The 19,640-nt window shown below is 40.9% G+C and overlaps 1 protein-coding gene across 4 annotated transcripts in view; it reads left to right on the top strand.

The window, feature by feature from the left end:
* The first annotated feature begins 424 nt into the window (after positions 1–424).
* Positions 425–19,640, top strand: part of LOC122804314 (hydroxymethylglutaryl-CoA synthase, cytoplasmic-like) — a 270,709-nt gene continuing 251,493 nt past the window's right edge. The window contains exon 1 of one of the 4 annotated variants that reach the window (XM_044074109.1): positions 425–579. The gene's annotated coding sequence lies outside the window, so the exon portion shown is untranslated. Of the gene's footprint in view, positions 580–11,228; positions 11,309–19,640 lie in introns of those variants that run through there. The other 3 variants (XM_044074124.1, XM_044074114.1, XM_044074133.1) reach the window with 3 other exon arrangements.

Raw genomic sequence — 19,640 nt, forward strand, 5'->3', positions numbered from 1 at the left:
TGAAACACCCGAACAAATAAGTTATGTACTACGGATTACGAAAGAACAGCTTGTATATGGACACAAAACAGTTTATATGTACAAATTAATATGTATAAAATATCTTCACGTTTTTAATCAATTGTCAGTAGCTCTTTAACAGTATTGGCTTTTTAGGATTATAAAGGGTCTTCAAATCACAATCAAGCTACCCATCACCTTGCAGTACACCTATTCGAATACAAGATATCTTCACAACCTCAGGAGGAATCACACTTCTTTCTCAATTGGCTATCTCCTCCACTCTAAGCATGTGATTGGTTTTCATCCTCTGACCACACCACGTCAGTCTCACGCCATTCAAGCGTTCGCTTGACTTGCCAGTGTTCATTGCTGTCACTTGTTCCGAGCTGTAGTAGGTGGGCAAGAAATTCTATTTTTTGATTGGTCTAGTATATTGCGGTTTACATTAAAGCAGAACTATTTAGCAGCTAGTAGTCATAAGAGGTACTTAACTTGTGGAAGGGAGTTCTTAGTGAAACACTTTGTCGACTAACAGCCATCGTACTGGTAAGACCGTAGTGCACGTCTTCTTAAAAGGTATGGGTTTAGTTAATTACAAAGATAACGTTTATGAGGGTTTTCATTTATTTTACTTTATCGTACAACGGTGGCATTATCGTTTGATGCTTTAAGAGAACTGTAACATTGCATAATGTTGCCGGTGGGAAAATAATGCCATCTGATAAAACTGAAACGGTGGTAGTAGGCACAATAAAAGAGGAAATGTTTATTTCAGTCATGAGCACATAACAGCTGGGTAAATAAATGCAGGAGTTCAACAAGCCTTTATTTTGTAGAAAGGTTCGATTTCTTATACGTTCGTAGTAATCAACGTCAGTGAAATGTAAGAAAGGAATTTTAGGAAGTTTCTTTTTTTTTTGTAATCATCATTTTCTTTTTGTAATCATCATTTTCTCCCTCCAGTAACACCCCCAGCATTTCACTAATACTGAAGAGGCAGATTGTTGAACGTGAACTTAGTTTAATAATTCCAGTTTGGTGCATTCCATTCATATATTTTTAAGAGATGAGCATTGTGTCTGACTTGGCTTTATGCGGAGTGACCTGGATACATGACGTTTGTTTATAAGTTCTGTGTTAACGTTTTGCACTGCGATAGGTACTTCATTTAATTGGTGTCTTACAGATTGCTTTCACTTAGCATTCTGAAATATGAGTAGTCTCAAATAATCTGTAGTATCCTCTTTGGCATTGTGTGTAATGGGCTGAAAATTTGGCGAACTGTCCACCTGTTGTATACCACTATTATAATGGCTGATTTATTTAGTCCATGAAGAACTGACTGCATCTAAAGTCCACACCCAGCCGAATGTGAAATGGACTTGCCAAGGAAGAGCCCCCCGCCACATGCGTATGCAGGGATACGGGGTACTGACATAGCAGTAAATTATAAACTGGCACATTGGGGCCACCTCTTCTCTCTTTTACATTACCATAAGCAGGTGATCATAAGTACTAAATTATATTACAGTAATTGTATAAGTAGTGCAATAGTGGCTGGCACTCGTGCCCAGCTATATATATTTTTTTAATTATTCTTAACTTTACAGTACCCTACAATTCAAACTCTGTATTAACAGCAGTATGATCAAAATCAGTGCACATATGCTGTTACTACTAAATTAAGCTGTTCCACCAAGTCAAAAGAATGAAGATTGTTGCATGATTTTATATGCACTGAGACATTTTTACATTGCTTACTTTTGCATGGAAACCAGCTCTAATAAAAGATAGTGGATTAAAACAATGGTACAGTAAGCTTTTTAAATACATCTGTGAGTGGATAACTACATCCTGAACCACATGACTGTGCCTAAGCTAAGGCATAAAGGTGATCTGTTTCAAACATGAATGCTGCAGGGGTCTTGTAGTGTACAATATTCAGTTTCCCACCATATGGGCTGAAGACAGATCCACTGACTTAATTACTAAACACTAAAAACAGAAGCATTGTTTTGTGTTAAGGATAGGGCTGCTTTCCGTACTGTAAAGGATATTGAAGAAGCTGAAATACCTCAGCTGGTGAATGACTACCAGAATTTGAAATGGTGAATCAAAAGGGACTAGAAAAAGAAGTCATTGTATGGCTGGGGTATTTACCAGACAGTACATGTTCATGCAATCATAGTATCTTGACCAGGCCTTTTTGTCTTTGATATCTTTTTCTGAACCAAGCCTATCGGAAAAGTAAATAGTTGAGCTACTATATCCATGTGTTAGTGCGCAAGTCAGATAAGAATAGAGGGCACTCTTCTCTGCCCTCTGCATTTAAGAACAAATTGTTAAAAACATGTCTCATAGCAGTTAATAGGTAGCCAATAAAATTTATTTAAAGAAACATTGTTTACAGAAAATGACAAAAGTATTCAAAAAAGCAGTAGTAAAAAATTGTTTATTTTGAGAAATTTAGACAGATTCAAAGGAGTAGTGATAGTCAACACATTTTGAAAGTTCAAAATTATATGGTCAGTCAAAGAACTTAAGCAACAATAAAGAAAATGAGAAGCCGGACTTCTTTATGCCTCACTGAATTTGTAATAGAAAAGGAAACTCCCATGCACGATAGGCCAATCATTTGGTTGACATAGATATTTCCATTTCATTTAGTTAGAAATGGATAAACATGCAGCATCTGTCAAAGAACTCACCCAACCTTTTATTTTACGTATATATTGAGTGGATAAGCCCATTGAGGAAACTGTCCCTTTTCAGGGTTGACACACGAGTACTGCCTGGTTAAGTGACTTGCTCAAAGTCACACAAAAAGCAAGTGAAGGTAGAAGGAATATTATCAGTTGTGCACTGACAGTTTTCTTCTTTTCCCTGTTAGTCTGAAGGGTATGTTTTTGCCTGCACAAGTTTATTATCAGAAAACCCAAATATCTAGCCTTCACCTTTGGGGTATGCCTTCCTTATACCCCTTTCGTGCACTAGATGCACTAACTGGAAGGATCATGTGAAGCAACTGTCAACACTGCCTCTCATAGTAAAGGGGAACACATCCTTTGTAGAGATGTCTCTAGCCTGCCAATATACCAAAACAGTTGTTTCCATAACAAGTGTCCAGGTTGTTGCTTTAATGTAATTTGGCAGTCTGTTCCATGCATCAGCTGCTCTTTCAGAGAACCAATTAATAAGTTTCTTATTCCTACAGAATTTTCTACATAGATTGTCCACAATTCTCTACTACTTTTTGATTACTCCAAACATTCGCAGAGGTAGTAGTCTCTAAATGCTGTATATAGCTGAACAAAATCACCTCTTAAATATCAGAGGCACTGTACAAGTTCAGATATTTTAGTTTTTCATAATAGCTTAAATATGCACATCCATGGATGCCCTTGAGATGTTTCACCTGTACTCTTTCCAGTTTACTCGTGCTTGCTTTTTTTTTTTTACGGTTTCCATACTCTCATTTGGGTGTAATGTAATTAACAATTATGTCATCGTGTTTACTTTCCTAGACTTTATAAATATTTTTATACAAATCTATAGTTCTAGAACTATCAACAAATTGGTTACAATTAGAAAAACTCGAAGCTGGATCTACCCATATATCTAGGTCCTTAAGTGAATCTACAGTTTTAGTCACTGTGTGATGTATTAGACATTCACCTTTCAGTTTGTCTCCCAAAAATCTCATATGCTTAATTTGTGATACACTAAAATCAATTTGTCCAATTTCAGGTAATCTGCATCAACTGTAGAACATCCCAGATGAAAAAGATGTGTCTTAAAGATACAATCTAAACAAGTAAGGCCTAGGCCAGAGACCTGTGGGACACCCTGACTGTAACAAAGAATTTCACCTGTCCAATAGCTAGCTGTAGGATACTTGCCCTATCCTATTTGTAAGCCATGCAGTTATCGAGTAAGTCAATACCCATTTGTTCTAAATTTAATCAGTGTTTTGTGTATGACCTTGTTAAATCTATGTAAATTACATCATAGCACAGATTTTTCATGCATAGCTATTATATTGTTGTATATCATATTATAGGTGGTAAAAGGTCTCTTTTCAATGTATGCATGCTGATATATGGTTTCAAGTCCCAACATTTCCAGTTCTGACAGTAACTTATCCAGTATTAACATCTTCACTATTTTTCCACACATGAAAGTAGGTTAAGGAGCTATATGACTGGATTTGTCCTACTCCCCTTTCCCTTAAAGACAGGTTTAGTAAACATGCCTCAAATCTTGAGGAATCTCCCCATATTTATGCACCCTGGTAAATAACAAATATAATGGTACTATAATGTCTTGCTGAAGTGTTCTCAGGTCATTACTAATTCCATCTTCTCTCTATGCTTTGTTTGAATCCAGTTTGCATAGATCTTTCCAGTATAAGAGATTAGCTGGATTTCACTAGAGCAACTTCTCACCCCCTTTGTAGAGCCAAACTGTTCTGCATAAGATTTTGTAAATATAAATCTATTGTGTCTGAGAATACACTTTAGAATCTACACACAATTTAGCAATTTATACATCTTTACTCCTTCCACATCTTATGTATCTACAAAATGGTTTCCTATCTTTTAATTTTCTTGATCTTGTCACACTAAACTTAATTTGTCCAGCTGATCTATCTCAGTTTTCAAAGTGGTAGTACAACCTCTTTTATTTCCATTTCTTTCACCTTGATTAGATATGTTGTTGTTATAAATATTTATCCCCCTGACATTGTATGTCTAGATCCTGATGCTATTTTTTTTTTACTTTTTGCACAAAACAAATGCTCTTTCAAAACTTTCCACATTCCTTCTGCAGTTTTTCTACTGAACACACCACTCCAATTAGTTTTACATAGTAACTGTTTTACTTCCATATAATCTGTAATTAATCTTCTGTGCATTGGTTTAGATTTCAGTTTGGCAGAATTATCTAGCAACAAATTAACCTTTATAACCCCATGATCACTGACCATGGTAAAACTTGACATGAAGTAACAAATTTTGTTTAGGAACACAAACAATGTCTAGTATGTTCTGTTCCCTGGAAGTTTTTTTTTGACCATCTGAAGCAGTTGTTCCTAAACATAAGTTGTGAATAATTCCTTTACTAATGTTGAATTAATATTATTCCAGTCTGTTTCTGGTAATTATAAGTCCTCATTTACTATTATTTTTCCCTCCTATGTTTCATGCAAGACAAAGTATGAATTTCTCTAGGTATTCAGCAATTGAATTTGGTGCTCTATATACTCCCAACAGCTGATATATGGTCTGGGGTTGTATTTACTGTGAAATTACACAGGTCCAGGGTTGTCTTTGTCAGTTACACAATCTATAGTATTGGTGTTACCACTGAACATGTAATAGTTATGAGACCCATGATTATCTTTAATCCCAACCTCCACCTGATTTTTGTTAGGTCTGTTACAGTAAAAACCTACATACCCTGACAGACTTTGTTTCCAGTCATTCTTATTTAACCAGGTTTCACAACAGTAACCCCCAGTCTTGTGGGAATAAAGCAAATTTTCCAATAGAAAAAAACTTTAATACTCCTAGCATTAACAACCATCTGAAGTACATCAAATGTTGCTGTTTGTGAAATGTTAAATTTTTGACCTGGGAAAAATCCTGTCATGTGTTTGTCAAATATTTTAAAATATTTTCTGCAAAAATTCTCTTCCTTGAGCTTGACAAATGCATGCCATCCTGCCTGAACATATGTGCCCAAAATTAGGCTCTTTTTATATCTGGACATTTTTTTTCCTATGTACTTACCCCAAAAATCTTTTCATTCAAGGTGACTTGAAACTCCTTTTTATATGTGATTTGTGAAAAAAACATCCTAACACCAGTACTTGCTATACTATCCAAGAGGGCTGCAAGTTCCCTAACAGTCAGGAGTCCTCATGGATGAGAACAATTATACCAATATCTGTACTTCCTTACATTAAGGCATTGTAGGGCTTGTCTCACTTCTTCTATTTTTGCTTCTGGCAAGCATAACACTATTCAATGTTCATCATCTTTTCTGCAAATTTACTGGTTCCTCTAATGATTGAATTTCCATTTACAAGAATATATTTTCTGACCAGACTTGAGGAATATTCAGCTTCTAATTCAGTAATATCTACTGCATCAGTTATTACAAAGGAATGATCCTCATCACCATAGTCTTGTTAATTCCACTGTTTTCATTGCATATTATTCTTGCAAGCAAAAAAAGTTATGTACTCACCATAATGTTCCATGTTTTGTTGTCCTTGATCTCACCTTCCTTGTTGGTTGGGTTTGGAGTCGGCCCTCTGCTCCAACTCAGCCGTATTCTAAAGCTAGAGAGCTTCCACTGGGTCGAGGCTAGACCCTATCCCATCATGCCTAGCACTACATTACCCAGACCTCGTTTGTGATCACCAATAACACTAGACCACAATGTGCAGATATATAAAATTATAGACATATATAACAAATTATGTATTTGTGTGTGTGTATATATATATATATATATATATATATATATATATATATATATATATATATATATATACATACATACATACATACATACATACATACATACATACATACATACATACATATACAAGAAAAAAAACAACAAGCCATTAGTAGAAAATTCTTATTCTATCCACCTCATAAGGAGAGGCCTAAACAGCCAAGGATGGATAACTCCTCTCAATACTCCAAGAGGGGGGGGGATGCAAGAAGGAAGGCGAGATCAAGGACAAACATGTAATGTTATGGTGAGTACATAACTTCTTTATGGTTATGCTGTCTCTATCTCGCCTTCCTTCTTGTTGGTTGGGACCGCGTTCCCCAGCACTTTCTTCTTGGGTGGCTCAATGGAAAATACTTTTCAGGACTGTGGAACCAAAGGATGCCCTGTTCTGGGTGGCCACATCTAGTTTGTAATGAGTAATGAAGGTATGGGAGTTAACCCACATAGCTGCCGCAATAGTCTAAAGGTAATCTGGCCTGAAAGGCAGTGGAGGTAGACAAAGTCCTGGTTGAGTGTCCTCAAATTTTCCCTGGTACCCTGGTAGTTTGTTCTGTGCGTTATAGACATACGTAATGGTGTTTGAAATCCATTTTAATAAAGTCACTTTTGATACTGAAGTTCCCTTTTTGTTTTCTGCAAAGGATACAAACAATTGATCAGATTGTCGGAATTCCTGAGTCCTGTGCAAATAGAAATGTAATTGTCTATGAATATCCAGTTGGTGGAGTTTATACTCTGCCTTGGTGCCATGGTTCAGAACGAACACTGGTAGTTCTAGCGATTGATTCAGATTGAACTCAAACTTTTGGTAGAAAGGAAGGGTTGGTCCTAACAGAAACCCTATCTTTGTGGAAAATTAAATAAGGGGACAAATGTAAAGGGCTTGTAATTCCGATACCCTCCTAGCTGAGGTAATGGTGATCAAGAAAACAGTTTTCCAAGTCAAAAATTTTACAGCACAAGAACTAGCCAGTTCGAATGGAGGAAGAATCAGGGTAGCTAGGGCTAAATTCAGATCCCAGGGAGGAAGTGGTTCTCTTATTGGGGGTCTCAAAAGGATAGTACCCCTCCGCAAAGCTTTTGCATAGCATGTGGGACATAACATTGGAACCCATTTCTCCCACATGAAAGTTGGAAATAGCAGCCAACTGAACTCTGATAGTTGCTGCTGCTCCCTGGTTAAAAGTTTCGGCCAGGAATGCTAGTATCTTTGAAATGGGTGCAGTAAAAGGATTAATACTGTTGACAGCCCAACAAGAAAACAAAATTTCCATTTGCTAGTATACAGTTTCCTCATAGAGGATTTGCGAGACGAGATGAGAATATGTTATATGGCCGGGGAGATATTAGGCTAAGCTGGGAAGTGGAGGAACCAGGGAGATATTAGGCTAAGCTGGAAAGTGGAGGAACCAAGCTGTCAGCTTGAGGGTTTATAGGGAAGGATGGAGTGTGCCCAACTGATGCATCAGCAGGTCCGGAGCTGGGTCCAGGATACAAGACTCCTCCAGAAGACTGGGCCACAGAAACTGGAACCAGATTTGATGAGGCCAGTAGGGGGAAATGAGGATTAGCTTGCAACCCACGTATTTTTGCTTTCTGAAGAACCTTGGGAATCCGAGGAAATGGGGGAAAGGCATACAGAAGTCCCGGGGGCCAATTGTGAACAAGTGCATCCGTGGGTGATTAACCCAGTGGGGGGGATAGGGTGAAAAAGCTGCTGCATTTGGCATTGATGGAGGTGGCAAAAAGATCGCAGCAAGGCTGGCCCCAGTTGCGAAAGATCTGGTTCACAATGTCCTGTTTTCTGGGACCACTCGAGGCATAAGTACAGCCCTGCTTAGCTTGTCCGCTATCACGCTGATTTCCCAGGGATGTACGTCACAATCAGAAAGTGTTGGGAGGGCATTGCCCATTGCCATATGCTTAGGGCTTCTTGACATAAGGGGTAGTATCTGGTTCCGCCTTACTTGTTGATGTACCATACCACTGACATGTTATCCGTCTGAATCGTAATCGTCCCCTTGGGGAGAGAGCTGTGAAGTGCTTGCAATGCCAGGAGCACCGCTCTCATCTCGAGGACATTTTATGTGCAAATGGTACTCGTGGTGTTGCCAAGCTCCATGGAGTGTGTCCCAGAAAATACCCCCACCCCATCGGGGAATCATCTGTGGTCACTGTGGCCACTGGTTGGGGGAGGACAGACTGTCTGCCTATAGTCAGCTGGGTGGACTGAAGCCACCATTTTAGGTCCTTCTTTCAGGTCTCTGAGAATTTTGTGGGACATGGGTAGATCTTGCAAGGACCATTGAGCAGAGAGGAGCCACAGCAGCAACTCATGTGGAGACATGCCAAGGGAACTACAGAGTTATGGCTGCTGCCATTGAACAGAGGACTTCTAAGAAAAAATCTTGCTTGTCTTTTTCCTCCTGATTAGAGTTGCAACTTGGTGTCAAATGGTCGACACCCTCTCCTGAGGCAATTTTGCTATCATGTCTTTGGTGTCTAGACCTGCTCCTATAAATATATTGACAGGGCAGCAAGGCAGACTTTTCGTAGTTTATAGTGATGGCTAGCTGAAAGCAGAGGCATATTGTGGTGTCCCTTGTCTCTGTTAGTCGATGCTTGGTGGTGGTGGTAAGGAGCTAGTCTAGATATGGAAACACCCGGAATCCTAGATGCCTTGGATGAGCCGTTACTGCCATGCATTTGTCGAACACCCTGGGGGCTGTGGTGAGGCCAAAGGGCAGAGCTCTGAACTGGTAGCGACTGGCTCCCAGCCAGAAGCGTAGAAAGCTCCTGGATTGCCTGTCCATCTTAATATGGTAGTACGCATCCTGGAGATCGATGGAGACTATCCATTTGTCCTTTCCCAGAAAGGAAGTAAGGACTGCAGTTTCACCATCTGGAACTCTGTCTTTTTAACAGACTTGTTGAGTCTGCTGAGGTCCAAAATTGGGCCTCCAGTCTCTTGTTTTCTTTGGTACTAAAAAGAACCTTGAGTAAGTTCTGGATCCGATTTGGTCTGTGGGGACTTCTTGGATGACTCTTTAGCAACTTTTGAACTTCTACAGTTGCTTGTTCCCTCAGACTGGGTGGCACATGGATTTTTGTTTTTGGGGAAGAGGTGGCATGGAGGAAAGGAATACTGTATCCCCTGGATATTATCGACTGTACCCTTGTGTCTTCTGTGATACCTTGCCAGGCTTCTGGGTACAGTGACAATTTTCCCCCCAACTGCCTCCAGAGGTGGACAGGTGAGCCCCCTTTCTGGAGTGCTGGAAGGGCCTTCCAGAGTATATATATATATGTCGCCCTGATTCTGCGGACCCCCTCTGTCCCAGGGGGGAAAATTCACCATGTGCATCAGGCAAGGTTCCCTGGGATTTCTGGAATCACATTTTTCCACCCTTTTGACCTTTAAGGTAAGGTCTAGCAGGTGCGAAAAAAAAAACGTACTCCCACGGTAGAGAGTCTTGCCATCCTGCTCACACCAGGTTAGTCTCTTTTACCCTTAGGCCCGAACAATGACGAGCCAAAGGGGGCATTGATAAACGAGGACTTGAAAGGCTCTGCAAATTGACAAAGGTGTATCCAGGAATGTCTCCGTAAGGAGGCTCCTGTGCCTGCAACCCTGCTCACTCCATCTCCTGCATAAGAGATGGACTGCATGGAGGAGTTAACTACCGAAGATAAGGTCGCAAGCTGAGAAGCAGTCTTATCTGCAGCTCCCACAGCTGTAGGATATCTCCTAGCTCTTTCAGGAGATCCCTCTGAAGACTGGTGAAGTGGGATAGAAAATTCAGTGACCTGAGAGTAAAGGCCACTGAAGAAAAGACACGCTTCCTGTATCTTGTCCAGTGTACGGGACTCTGTTCGGTGGATGGACGGAAGTAGAAGTCTCTGTTAATTACTTAGTGGCCGCCGCCACCACCACCATAGCATCAACTGGCAGAAGTCTCTGTTAATTACTTAGTGGCCGCCGCCACCACCACCATAGCATCAACTGGCACACTCTTGGTTAGGAAGGATTTGTCATCTGGGGCTGTTATGAATTTATTAGACCTCCGCGGAACTGGTCCCATTGATTCCGGAGAGCTCCACACCTTTCGACTTACTATCTAGCAGTTCGACTTACTATCCCTAGCAGAAGGTCAAAGGTGGAGACAATCAAGAGGTGGAGGGTTGGGAACCGAATGCATCCCAGTACACAGACTCCTCTTCAAAAGGGGAAAAGGACTTCCAGCCACCCCTCTGCTTGAGGATTTCCAGGCTCTACGAGAATAAGATATCCTCAGAGGGGAACCCTTCTGAGTCCTCCAAGTCAGTGTCCGATGGCAGAAAAACAGGGGTATCCACATGCTTCCTCTTACATGTCCTCTTCCAAGGAACCTCCTCAGGGGGATGCTCTGGAGAGGATTCGAAGAGGGGGGGTCACCCAATGGGGCGTCCTGGGACACTGGTTCCCTGCGCTTAGAATGGAAGGGTGGTGAGAGGGAAGACACTGGCTCCATAGGGAACGGGGTAGCTGAAGCCGAGGGAGGAGCACGCTGTCTCAGAGGACAGGCCACTCATCACCTTGAAGGCATCACACTCCCAGAGTGTGTCCCTGGTTTCGAAAAGTTGAGACCTCTCCTGCACCAAGGGTGATGGCTCGCTGATGTGAGAGCAGAGCTCACTGCGCTGAAGAGTGAGATAGGACAAGGTTCTTAGTGAAACACTTTGTCGACTAACAGCCATCGTACTGGTAAGACCGTAGTGCAAGTCTTCTTAAAAGGTATGGGTTTAGTTAATTACAAAGATAACGTTTATGAGGGTTTTCATTTATTTTACTTTATCGTACAACGGTGGCATTATCGTTTGATGCTTTAAGAGAACTGTAACATTGCATGACTAGGGAATGTCTGCTCCCAGATCTCTCAATAGGGAGGTATCGAGGAGATTAGAGCGGAAGTCGGAACAGAGAGACTGGAGGTTTTTGTAACAGACTGTTCCACCACAATGACTTCCATGCACTCCGGCTCCGAGCTCAGATGAGTCAAAGGAGGAATAGACTATCTGGGGGTGGGTAGAGTAGTCTGCTTCACATCCATACGGGCTGGGCTCACTAATATTTTGGTGAGAGCTGGTGTCTTGAAACCTCTTCACCACACTCTCCACACTGTCTGAAAGTCTCCTGGACGATCGGTGACTCCCCGCCACAGACTGTGCAGCAGATCGCACCGGTTCCAAGGAAGGGAGATCTAGTACTTTTATAACTCCTAGATGGTTCAGAGGACAATGACTGAACCACAGGAGATAAGGTCTTGGTGGATCAGAGAGGTTTCGGATTTAAACTAGTAGACAGAGGTGTCGGTTTTGGGGATTTCCTTGGTTTACTAGCCTGATTCCCTTCCACTGGAGTGTCAAAAGGCCCTTTGAGTAAACCTCACAGAATAAGCTTGTTTTTGCACTCTTGCAGGACCCTGGAGCTGAAAGCATGACAAATAGAACACGAGTCCTGCAGGTGCACTGCTCCCAGACAAACACAACTCGTATGTCTATCAGCCAGGGACATTTTTTGGGAGCACAAATCACATTTTTTTGAATCCAGGAGGTTTGGATTCTTTGGGGGCTTCTTTGGACATTACTGTATTGTGCTTATTGTTGTTGTGGTAAAGTACAATACACTGACGTTATAGTGAACAGAAACATGAAATCTACAATAACCACTAAAAAACTATATCTAACTTTTGTTTTTGCTGGGGGAGAGCCTTTAAGTTACACGACAACTCCCCCGACTGAAGAGAGCCTCTAACTTAAAGAGCTACTCCTTATCAGAAAAGGAATAAGGGGAAGCCCTCTAACTGAAACAGGCTAAGAGCAAGGGGGAATTCTTTAAGAAAAAAATGATTCGAAAGGGGGAATAGGCCTGAAGAAAAAAACAATGGCCTAAACAGCAGCAATAACAACCAGAAAGTGGGGATAGGGATGTTAAACACAACTAAAATTACAGAAAGAATCCTGAAGAAATGTCAAGATTTAAATACAGAATATAATAATAAAATTCAAAAACTTAGCCTCAGCCAGTATCCAGTAATCTCGAAGCTTCAAGCAGCAAACGAGATCTGGGTAACTAGAGCTATGCATGATGGGATAGGGTCTAACCTCGAACCAGTGGAGGGGAAGCTCTAGAGCTTTAGAATACGGCAGAGTCAGAGCAGAGGGTCAGCTCCAAACCCAACCAACAAGAAGGAAGGAGAGACAGGGACGACATAACATCAATTCTTTTCCAGCTGGCTTTACACATCCACAGTTCAAGCCATGTTGTTGGCATCTGTTTAATCTTTTTTGTCTTACAGTAATGTTCTTAAATGAAAATTGAACATGGAAGGATTGTTCTTTTCACTTGTTCTTGCCTCTTTTTCTACCTTCTCTTTTGGAAAAATACTGCCTTTTTCTATAGGACTGAAGATTTTCTGATTTGAAAAACATGTTATTGTTCCCTGTAATCTGTGTGTCACATAAAATCTGTGACCTTTTTAGTATGTATTATGTTTACTTTGCAAACACACCGGTTTCTTTTTCTTCCCTGTTTGTTGCAAACCTTTTCCTTTTCTTTCTCTTTATTTCCTTCTAAATGCTCTGAATCCTCAGATTGTTGAATACATGTATCCAGAATTCCAAAGTTGTTAGGGGCATTGCCTAGTTTCACTGGGGTTGAGTGATCTTTACAGACACACCCTTTCCTAAATGTGTTCTGTTTGCTCTTTGTCTAACATTATTTATCCCACCAATCCAGTTACAGTTCACCAAGCCGTGCCAATTGCACAAGTGCAACAATCATCTATAAGTCTAGATTTACTGCTAATAGTGGTAAGCAAATCCTCCAACTTTTGACATTAGGAACAGAGATCACCAGTGTTATCAGGTAAAACCTATCCCTTTCTAACAACAAATGGTGAAAATTAAAGGTAAAACAATAAAATATAAATCAAAGTAAATCTTGTCTACAAAGTACTCCTTCCTGTAAACAGTGAAAAACACTGGTTAGAAGGAAAATATAAATTCAAATATAGTTTCTCCTACAAGGCAACTCAATAAGTATACCCTGCCCCATATAACAAGGAATGCTTCTGTCAGATTAAACGTGGGGTGGCAGAAACGGAGACAGAACTACCTGAATGCCAAAAACGGGTACTTTTATGATGTTGTGAAAGGCAACTAGCAAGGAATTGTCTTGAAAGTTGCAGGCATTCGATGTTAAAAGATTACATTCTGTGATTTAATGGTGAGGGTGTATGACAACACTTCAAAAGGCTGTAATGTCCACAGATAACACTGGCTTTGGAATCCATTCTGGCAGTAGGATTGACTTGCAGTGCTCTGACTGGCTTATAGTGTCTGGTGCGTAATGCTGGGAGTGGAGCCTCATTACTGTATAAAAAGTTAGTGTAGGCTTCCCAATTGTACATTTTAACAGAACTGAGACATTCAAATGGAAAGAAGAGATTTTTAGCTTTATTTTATTTTTTTTTTTTTTACATGTGCTTAAGTAAATTTTGTGTCTGCCTTAGTAATACATCAATTGCTACTTCCATGTGAAAGGGACTTTGCACGCTGCCTTTGTAAAAAGGAGTGATTTATTTAAAGTGCCTCATCGATAACCTCAATAAAGCTGACAAACAGTAAAGGTGTTTAAAGTTGAAAGTGGTGGTTTTCTCAAGGGTAGATGCACAGAACTGAACAAGCAGCAGAAATACTTCACTTAACTTTTCAGTTTATTTTAATAAAATGATTGTGCAATGCCGCTACAGTTCCCCAGCTTCAGAGAAATCTACAAACCTTTCCCCTTTTTACTTATTTCTGTAATTGTCAGCTAAATTATTCCATGATTATACAAGAAAAAATCTTGCACAATTGTCATACTACTCATTAATTTTCAATTTCCATAGCATTACCTTACTTGCATATTTTTTCAGTTCTATTGTTTTCATTTTTGTTTCCATATATCTTCATACCTTTGTTATAAAAAATGCCCCATGATCTTTATTTTTCTGAGTTTTCACATTATTAATACTTGAAAATATTTGCACTGATTTGGGGGGGGGGGGTTCAGGCCTAACCTCCTATCCTTTTTTTTTATAAGGTCCAATCTCAAACCTCATAATACTGACATAAATTCTAGCAATTCCTTTTTTCATTTTTCCATACACACAATTTTATCACAGATTAAAACTTCTACCATGCCTGTATAAATGTGTTCTACCATGCCTGTGTGTGTGTATGTATGTGTAATATATATGTACACACACAAGTATTTAAATCACTTTCAGACATTTTTATATTTCCCAGACTTGATTCCTAATATATTACATTTTGTTCATATTATGATAAATTTCCATTCATCTTTATTTCACCAACTCCTTTACATTTTTCTGACTATTTTAATATATATATTTTTTAATTCTTATAATGTTTTCATTCATCCATCATCTAGTTTTTGCTACAGTAACCAAATCATCTGCATAAGACAGCCATGCTGGTATCGGTTTCCCCATCTGCCAAAAGACAAATCCATTTCTGACAAAGGTTTGAATAACTGCATTCATAACTATAATAAAAATGATTGTTCTCCCCTTCTTACTCTGGATTTCTTTTCCCGTCCATTTTCCATTATGTTCACCCATGAGGTTTCATAACACTTATTTTATCAAATGCCTTTTCTCTGTCACAGGTGACTGTCAAAATTTTCCTTTTACACCAAACAAACGAAGACACTTGTTTGTGCCTTTTTGTATTATTCTTGCAAATCACTTATAATCCATATCTCCTAAAATGTTTAATGGCCGGCTAAGATCTAGCCGTATTCAGCTGTACGAATAAGAGAATTTAAGTACCTTTATCTGCACTTTTTTTTTTTTTCAAATACAGTATTTAAATTGATTTAACTGTGCTGCATGATTAACTGAACTGGAAGTTTTGACTATGTTCTTCAGTTAGGTTTCCCTCCCACCCTCCCTGTTTCTGTTTTGGTGTTAATCTTAGTGGCTTTGAAACTGCCCGCCCCTCTTGTAAATTTGTGTTTGGATACTCCTTCTGGGCCCATCTCATTTGCTCACTCAACTGAGTGCAGTGAGATCATATTCTGATTTCAGGCACTCCTACTGTGTACAGAGAGAGCATCTGGGAAAGAGAACAAACAAAAAAAAATTTTAAGCTTGTTTCCTGCCTTTCCTGTTAAGTGGTCTCAACTGTTTGTAGGCTTCTGAGCCCCCAAGCCCTTCTATGTTGGAGGGAAGCCTTCTAGCTTACTTTAGTTTCTTATAACTAGCCAGTTTTCTAGTTTCAGCACTCAAATCTGTTTCTTTGAGCTCAGCACTTGTTCAGAACTCATTGTAAGCACTACATAAGCTGCAAATAACTACAGCACTCAACTTTCCTCACTTGTCTAGTGGAAAACAGTTTTAGTACTTAATAAATAAGCACTTATCCAGGCATGTCTAAGGGTCAGCTACCAGTGATTTCTCCCATCTACCTGATGAATCTGGGCATCTTGGGGCAATGCAGCAATTGCCTCATGTACACAGACAACCCTCTCCTCCTACCACCCAACACTACAAGCTGTGAGAGGTGCACTTATATAGCCAAATTGGAAGCAAGGCTCTCTTCACCCAAGACTGGACTAGACAGTCAAGAGGAGAAGGTAAACACTTGCACCACACCACACTCATCACATAGTCCTTCAAAACCTACACCACCAAAACACACACATAGAAACACAAAACACACACCTGCATTCACGGAGGCTCTCAATAAAAACCTGCCCAAGCATCAGGGACATCCAAAGCATAAACGCAAGCAAACTCCACTCTACCAACACAACCCAAATGACACACAGCCTACAAACTCAGTGTGCCACTCAACCACAGCCCATAAGGCATAACAACGTACCCAAAACTCTAGTTATAGGTGACTCTATAGTCAGGCACACTGATGTTCCACTCACTAGACTAAACAAGGAGAAAGTTACTGTTAGCTGCCTGTCAGGTGCCAGGATCCACCACATAACGCATGCACTCGGGTCACTCCACAATAAGTACAATATGACACTGTCATTGTCCATGTTGGTGTGAATGACCTGAGACATACCTCCCTGGACTACATGAAAAGAGACATGGAGGAGCTCTCTGATCTTGTATCCCAGGCAGGTATGACCCTAACCCTGAGTAGCATCCTGCCATCACCCAGAATGATACCACAGTACAAGGACAAAATGACTGACTCCAACAATTGGCCAAGCTTCTGGTGTCATTCTAAGGGGATCCAGTATTTGTCTGCCTGGGACAACATGATCGACAGTCCACGATGCTTTGCCAGAGATGGCCTGCACCTGTCGCCCTTAAGATTCCGGATACTGGCTAAGGCTCTTCCCTATAGTGCCTTTTTTAGGCAAGGTTCAAATGACAAATTCACCACCGTAACCGGTACAAGCAAGCAAAAATCTAAGGGCAATGCTACTCAATGCTAGAAGTCTAAACCTCAAAATGCACTCACTCGAGGCACTCCTTAAAATGGAGAACATTGACATCTGTGCAGTGACAGAGAGACAGAGACCTGGTTCAAAGCTCCAGAGAGCACCCCTGCATTACCAGGCTTCAATTCATACCACACCTTTCGGCCACCTAACCCAGAAAGGAGCACTAAAGACGGAGGCGTGTCCATATTCATTAAGGATATCCACACCTCCAGGCTAGTTGCACAGCATAATGCATCCGAGATTATCCAAGTGCAACTAACTCTGGGCAAGACCGCAATCTAAATTGTAGCTTGCTACAGACCCCCCACCATGCCCCAGGATTCACACTCCTCATTTCTTGATACACTGGAAAGTATTAGGGTACAACCCAACACCCTTAAATAATGGGCGATTTAAATTACCCCACCATTAACTGGGAAAACTACTCATGTACCAACTGTTTTGCTCAACGTTTTCTAGAATTCATAAATTCCAACGCCTTGGATCAACTTATTCACACCCCCCACCAGGGGCAGCAATATCCTAGACCTGGTCATTACCAACATGGGAAACCGGTGTTCCACACCAGAGCTCAATTCCTCGTTGGTCAGATCCGACCACAAGCTAATCAGCCTAGACATCCACATCCCACCCCCAATTAGGGAAACCATCGTAAAAAACTTCTCCAAAGCCAACTTCACACTTAAGACAGAAGTGGCAAACCTCATGACACCCATGCAAACGGACAATAGAGGTATGACTGCAGAATCCTACACAAATGCACTTTATAAGCATTTACACGAGTGCATGGATCAAGCTATCCCTAATAGAACCAAGATGTTATCCTCCAAAAAAAAAAAGGAAGCCAATCTGGTTGGTCCTCTGCCATAAACACACTCTACAACAGAAGAAAGAAACTGTTGCAAAAAAAGAGTAAAATCACATGACTGGAGGAACTCCCTGGTCAACCTCGGTAAGAAGCTGAGATCCCTCACAAAATCCTCCAAAGCCAGTTACGAAAACAGAATTGCCACTGACTCTAAAGACAACCACAAAGCATTCTATAGCTATGTCAAGAACCTAAATGGGAACACTCAGATCTGCTCTGAGTTGCAGCACAATGGCACTAAATATACAGAACCAACTGATATTGCCAACATCCTAGCAGATAGGTTCAGTGCTAACTTTACCCCCCCTCTCACCCCCTAGAGAGCCCATCTCTACCGGAAGAATGCAAAGTTCCTATAATCACAGCTGCACAGGTAAAAAATACACTCTCCAAAGCCAAGAACACAGCATCCATGGGACCTGACAATATCCCAGGCTGCTTTCTACATGAACTACAGAATGAACTGGCACCCTACCTAAGTACCATGTTTAATCATAGCCTCACCTCAGGCTTTGTACCCACTGAATGGCGCACCATGACTGTTATCCCACTCCACAAAGGGGGAGCTAAGACAGACCCCGGGAACTACCGCCCCATTAGCCTGATGAGCCTGGTCTGTAAAGCCATGGAACGTATCATCGTGGAACTCCTAAACAAAGACATTGGTAATCTCCAAACTCTGGACCCTACCCAGTTTTGGATTTGTAAAAGGTAGATCACGTCTCCTAAATCTGACTGACTTCTTTGAAGCAGTCACCAAAGCCACAGATGAGGGTAAAATGGTTCACACAGCTTATCTAGATCTCGCCAAGGCTTTCAACACCATCCCCCACTCTGGAATTATAGATAAGCTCACTAAACTAGGTATAAATCCCTATGTCACAAGATAGGTTGCCAACTGGCTCAGGGACAGAACCCACACTGTGAAAGTAGCGGATTCCAAATCCAACACCATACCAGTGACAAGTGGAGTACCACAGGGTTCAGTCCTGGGTCCTCTCCTGTTTGGCATCTACTTCTCTGAAGTGCAGGCCAACACAGAAGGTCTTTGGCTAACAAAGTCTGCAGATGACTGCAAAACTAGGAGCCATAATCGAAACTCCTAACTATGTGGACAAACTACAAAAGGGCCTCCCTGAGACAGATACCTGGTGTCAAAGCCATGGCCTGAAGCTCAATGCCAAAAAGTGTATTGTCATCCCCTTTGGTAAAAACTCTGTACCCATGAACTACCACATAGCTGGTAGTCTACCTAATGCTGAAAATGTGATGAGACCTTGGGACACAGGTGGACAGTAGTCTCTCCTTTGATAATCACAGGAAATCCTTCTACATGGCTCATCTCATCACAAAAGGATTCTCATCCAGGAAAAAAGAGGTCATTGCTCCCCTCTACTCATCAGACCCATTATATAGAGTACAACACCCCTTTTGGTATGTACCTCACAAGACATCAACAACTGGAAAGACCACAGAAATACCTCACAAAGAGGATTACTGGCCTCAAACAGATGCCCTATGCAGACTGTCTCAAAAAACTACAGCTTTACTCCATCGCATATCGCCTACTCGGGGGCGATCTCTTCCTAACATACAAAACTATGTCAAACCCAGAGCTGTTGGACATGCTCCACTTAAAGAAATCCCAATCCCTCCGAGCTACACGCTCTAGGGACCTAAACCTTGTCACCACAATAAACGGAACATGCTGGAAGGATAGAT

The sequence above is a fragment of the Protopterus annectens genome, chromosome 1.part1 (genome assembly GCF_019279795.1).
Source record: "Protopterus annectens isolate FY-2018-M chromosome 1.part1, PAN1.0, whole genome shotgun sequence".
Classification (NCBI taxonomy): domain Eukaryota; kingdom Metazoa; phylum Chordata; order Ceratodontiformes; family Protopteridae; genus Protopterus; species Protopterus annectens.